The sequence below is a fragment of the Ursus maritimus genome, unplaced genomic scaffold (genome assembly GCF_017311325.1).
Source record: "Ursus maritimus isolate PB19 unplaced genomic scaffold, ASM1731132v1 scaffold_4, whole genome shotgun sequence".
NCBI classification, from domain to species: domain Eukaryota; kingdom Metazoa; phylum Chordata; class Mammalia; order Carnivora; family Ursidae; genus Ursus; species Ursus maritimus.
In genome coordinates, this window is record NW_024426552.1 from 79,523,348 (window position 1) to 79,529,629 (window position 6,282).

A 6,282-nucleotide genomic window follows, 5' to 3' on the forward strand; every position below is an offset into this window, starting at 1 on the left:
GCTTTTCGATCCTGAGTGTTGGGAGACCGCCCAACAGTTCAACCCAGGCCACTTTTTGGCCAAGGATGGAAACTTCCTGGTCCACGAGGCTTTCCTGCCATTCTCTGCAGATACCAGACAAAGCATTGGATTATGCGTGGTAGGTAGGGGGTGTGTGCTGAGACAGGCACAGAGACAGCTGCCACCATCTAACCTTCCCCTCTGCTTCCAGGGCATTGAGTATGCCAGGGCCCAGCAGGCTTGGATGGGGCTCTTCCTCATGTTTCCCACCCACCTGGGGACCTTTTGGTTCCAACTGCCGGAGGGGAGCCTAGGACTCAGGCTACAATACATTTGGGACACTTGGCAGCCCCAGCCCCAGAAGATCTGTGCAGTGCCCCATCTGAGTTGCTCCAGCCTAGGTCCTGGGGTGGGGGGGGAGGATCTGGAGACCTGTCCCCCACAAAGTCCTTCCTCAGTCTCAGCTCCCTCAAAGTTATAGAAGAAGAACAGGGTTTTCCCCAACTCAGCTACTCATGGGTCCCCCTAATACAGGCTCTGTGCAGGGACATTAGGGAGGAGACTTAATGAGGATTCTACACGAGTAGCTCAGTTCTTAGGTTAGTTATGCTCTGGCAGGAAAGGATTTTACAAGGTCACTTAAAGGTTGGCATTGAATCATTTCACAAGATTAACTTGTGTCAAGCCTCCTACTGTAGCAGCTAAATAGGTTCAGAGGGAAAGACGTTTGAGAAAAACTGTCAGTATAATAACTGCCCCTGAATAATACTGATGCTGGCACCTAAAAAGCCCCAAACTGGGCAGTTTATTTTCTGCCCTCTCCTGCCCTCTCCTGACCAAAGGGAAGAAGTGCAGGCCGCTGCCGACAGCATGGGAAAGATTGTCCCCAGTCTGTTACCAGGCAAAACCAGCAGCCAAGGCAACTGTTTTCAACAAATTATCTACCAATCACTCCCTTTACTTCTCCCCCACCGCAGCTCAGCCACTGCCAAGATCCCCAAGTTTTGACACATTGTGTCTCCAGACAAGGCTTGTTTATTCTAAAAAGATTGACTTACATTAAATCAAAATCAAAATGAGATACCACTGCTCATCTTTTAGAATTGCTAAAAACAAAACCGTGACAATCCCAAGTACTGGAAAGGTGCAGAGCAACTGAAACCCTCAGACTCTGCTGGTGGGAATGAATGGTACAACCACACTGGAAAACAGTTTGGCAACCTCTTATACAATTAAACGTTACACTATGCAGGGGCCCCTGGTGTGCTCAGTCGGTTGGATGTCTGCCTTCAGCTTGGGTCATGATCCTGGGGTCCTGGAATCAAGCCTGGCATAGGGCTCCCTGCTCAGCAGGGAGTCTGTTTCTCCCTCTGCCTCTCCTCCCTGCTTGTGTTTGCACTCTCTTATTCAAAGAAATAAATAAAATCTTAAAAAAAAAAAATCAAAACAAACAGACAAAAAAAACCCCCAAACCCCAAAAACACAGCCATCGCACTCCTGGGTATTCACCCAACAGAAATGAAAGTACATGTTAACACCAAGACATACTATATGATTCTATTTCTAAGGTATTTGAAAGGCAAAACTACAGGGACATAAAGCAGATAAGTGGTTGCTAGGGTCTGAGAGTAGGGTTATGGATTGACTATAGAGGGACATAAGGGAACTTTCTGGGGTGATAGAAATGTTCTGTCTGATAACTGGTGATGGCTATACAACGAAGTATGTTTGTCAAAAATCATGGAACTATACACCTAACAATGAATTTTATTGTATATAAATCATATCTCAATAGATTTGACTTCTAAGAAAGGCAGGTCCTTTTTAAAAATATTTAATTTTTTTTAAAGTAAGCTCCACACCCAGCGTGGGGCTCAAACTCATGGGACTCAAACTCCTGAACCCAAGATCAATGGTCACATGCTCTACCAACTGAGCCAGCCAGACACCCCTAAGAAAGGCATGTCTTACCTTTCTCCTTTGAGTTATTTAAAAGATGTACATGGGAATACACCAACATTTCAGTTAGTAGGATATCAATCATTGCTGCTGCACTGAGCTGGCAGAATTCCCATTAGAATGGGAATTCTTGATGGATTAATTAGCCTCTGGCTTTTTTGCAGGCAAGCTTACCAGTTCCTCTAGACTTTATGAAATCTTGAAGCTCTCTCACAGACAACTCATTTTCTGTGTGGAACCATACCTATGGCCCAGAGAGTTCAGACTGGGACCCACTGAGCAAGTTGGGTCCCAGAAAGCCCCAGAAAGACTGGGGTTCTCTTGCCTGGGAGATTCTCCCCCAAACCCTCCCCAAGGCTGGCACCTGTTTGTGGTTCATGCAGGCTATAGGGTGGAGAAAACACAGCAGCCTAATGCACCTGCTTTTTGACTTCCTCTCCTAAGCTTCTCTCAGTTCTCGGCCCTGTTAGAGTTTCTCTGGTAAAATAAGAAATATATTTAGGTTTTGTTCCTGGCAAAAGCTTCTCAAACCCTTGGAATCTCCGAGTGACAAGAGCATCTTTTGTCATTCATAAGAAGCCCTTTTGAGTTTATTCTAATGAGGTGATTTGGGGGGTGCTGGACAGCATCAGGATGGGGCTGGTCACCAGAAAGACCAAGAGATTAGAGGGTTGGAATTTTCAGCCCTACCCACCGAGCCTCTGGGAAGGAGGGGAGGAGGCTGCAGATTAAATCTATAAAAACTCAAACTATGAGATTTGGTGAGTTTCCACGTTAGTGAATACATCCACTTGCTGGGAGGGGGCACATCCCAGTTCCATGAACACAGAAGTTCCTATGCAGGGGGCCCTTCCAGAGCTCACCCTGCGTACCTCTCTATCTTGCTTTCCGTCTATATCCTTTGTATTATCTTTTATAATAAACTGGTAAACGTAAGTAAATGTTTCTCTAAAAGTTCTGTGAGCCACTCTAGCAAGTTAATTGAACTCAAGCAGAGAGTTGGGGGAACGTCTGATCTATAGCCAGTTGGTCAAAAGCACAGGTAATGACCTGAACTTGTGACTGACGTCTGAAGTGGGGCATGGGGGCAGTCCTTTGGGACTGAGCTCTTAACCTGCGGAAATCTGACACTATCTCCAGGTTTCAGAATCGAGCTGATTGCTTGATGGTATTGAAAAATACACCCCAGAGCCTCTGTCTGAAGCTTGCAACACCCTCTATCGCCCACCCCTACCATCGTCCAGCCTCCTGTCTGTCATCCTGCCTGGCTTCCTGCTTGTTACTCCATTCAAAGGCAAACTCCTCTAGGAAGCTTTCTCTCACATGGGCTTGGACCTTGGTTGAAATCCCAGTATGGCTCTTAATAACCCAAATTTTGTGTGCCTTGGTTTCCTCATCTGTCAAATGGGATGCCAATAGGAATTTTTCCCTTAGGATTGTTGTGTGCAATGCTCAGCACAGAGCCTGGCATATGATAAGTGTTCAGTACATGTTGGTGGGAAATCTCTTTCTCCCATACACGCATATAAGCACTTTGTACCTTTGTTCATGGTCATAAAATAAAATGATGATGACGAGAGGAAGCCTTCTCCTGTGGATGGGCTTCTACGTCGGTTTCTAATTATTACCTCATAATGATATGATGATAGCTACTATTCACTGAGTGTCAACCATCAGCAACGGGGTACTTGACATATACAAAATCATTTAATCCTCAAAGTGACAAGGTAGATGTTATTATCTGAATTTATAGGAATCAAAGTGACAGAGTATCAGTAAGCCTCCATCTGGCCCATGGCATTGCCATTGTGGGAGCTGGAGAAAAAGGGGGAACCCTTGCAAACATAATGCTCATGCTGCTTGTTTGTGCTGTGGGTAATAGTCTGTTGTCTCTGTTTTCTTTCTTTCTTTCTTTCTTTCTTTCTTTCTTTCTTTCTTTCTTTCTTTCTTTCTTTCTTCTTTCTGATTTTACTTATTTCTTTGTCAGAGAGAGAGCCCAAGCACAAGCAGAGGGAGCGGCAGGCAGAGAGAGAAGCAGGCTCCCCATCGAGCAAGAACCCTGAAGCGGGACTCAATCCCAGGACTCTGGGATCATGACCTGAGCCGAAGGCAGACGCTTAACCAACTGAGCCACCCAGGCATCCCAGGAGTCCCCTGTTTTCTGCCAGCAACCAAAACTCATTAGCTTGTCAATGGGGTAAAATGAAATCCCAGACTTGACACCTATGACATAGCCAAAGTGAATTTATTTTAGTTTCTCAAACAAGTCATCGCCTGAAAGACATCACAAATACTATTCTCTCTGCCTAGAACATTTCAGCCCTTCTCTTCTTTTGGTCACCTCCATCAGTTTCTCTAGGAAGCCTTCTCCTCTGCCTCCTGTTCCCCAACCCTCAACTGTGGTATTTCCCCCTCTTTTTTTTTTAATTAAAATATTTATTTATTTGACAAAGACAGAGCACACAAGCAGGGAGAGCAGCAGGCAGAGGGAGAGGGAGAAGCAGGCTCCCCACAGAGCAGGGAGCCGGACACAGGGCCAGATGCCAGGACTCCAGGATCACTACAGGAGGCAAAGGCAGACACTCAACCGACTGAATCATCCAGGCACCCCTTCCCCTCTTCTAAACTCCCACAGAGCCTTCTGTTCCTTGGCTCATAGCACTTCTCACAGCGTGTTGTAATTGCCTGTTTATTTACTTACACCCTTCTCCCCCAGTAGAGCAGAATCTCTGTGAAGAAAGAGATAGTGTTATCCAAAATACATCCTAGTACATTGCCTGGCATACTAAAGGTGCTTCATAAATATTTATGGGATGAATACAGTACTATCATAGTGATAAGCATAAAGCAGTATAAAAGCATAAATGGAGGTCATCTATATCAGACTGGAGGTCTGGGAAAGGCCTTGATGGAAACCAGAATATGTCACCCCAAAATATGCCTCTTTGGCATAAAAATTATTTTGAGCTGAAGGCAATTAAGAAGCAGTAAATCCTAAAGGCAGGAAATACCTCCTTTCCTAGAGACAGATTCTCAACAGCCCAAAGACCAGAGACCAGGCACCAGGGGAATCTGCAAACAAACTTTGTTAAATTAACCCTACCTTTCTCTTTAAGGAAGATAAGGACTACCTAGCCCTAGTTGGACTAACCCTAACCTGAACCTCACTGTCAATTCTTCACAAATTATCTAAAAGATATAAAACCTTCCTACTCTGGTCTCTTCTTCATGTCTTTGTTCTCTTGTGAAGACTCCCACGTACATGTAAAAATAAAATAAAATTTGTATGCTTTTTCGGGACGCCTGGGTGGCTCAGTCGGTTCAGTGTTTGACTCTTGATTTTTTTTTAAAGATTTTATTTATTCATTTGTCAGAGATAGAGACAGCCAGCGAGAGAGGGAACACAAGCAGGGGGAGTGGGAGAGGAAGAAGCAGGCTCACAGCAGAGGAGCCTGATGTGGGGCCCGATTCCAGAACGCCGGGATCATGCCCCGAGCCGAAGGCAGTCGCTTAATGACTGAGCCACCCAGGCGCCCCTTGACTCTTGATTTTGGCTCAGGTCGTGATCTCAAGGCTGCAAGATGGAGCCTCACATCAGGCTCCACACTGGTGGGGGGGGCCTGCTTGAGATTCTTCTCTCCCTCTGCCCCTCCCCTGCTCACGTGCTCTCTCAAATAAATAAATATCTTGTAAAAAATATTCGTATGCTTTTTCTGCTGTTAATCTTTGTCAGTATAATTCTCAGACCTGGCTAGGGATCCCCAAGACATTGAGGAAAACTTTTTCCTCCCCTACAGCCTCCTAGAAAAGAGGACAATTGAGGTTGGTCTGAAGGACAAGTTGGTTAGGTAGGTTCAGTAGTGAGGGAAGGGAAGGGTGTTTCAGACGGTGAGAATGGTATATGAACTCGGAAAAGCAGGTGTCTTTAAGAAACTGCAAATCATACAGTCTGGCTGCAGCTCAGGTGGGAGGGCGGTGGGTTGCAGTGGCAGGAAATAAGGCTTGCCTGACAGGTAGGCAAGGGCTGAATGATTAAGTTTGTATATCATCTAGAATCCAGATTTTCATTTCGGGTTTGGACTTGTTAAAGATCAGAGACACATCCTCTTAAGTGTGTCATAATATGAAATGGTGAGGGGCACCTGGGTGGCTCAGTCTGTTAAGTATGGCACTCTCGATTTTGTTCAGGTCATGATCTCAGGGTCCTGAAACCCAGCCCCGAGAAGGGGCTGCTGGGCCCTGGGCCTGGAGCTCGCTGGCTTGGATTCTCTCTCTCCCTCTCCCTCCCGCGCCGGTCCCCCCCCCACCCCCCAGCTGTGTATC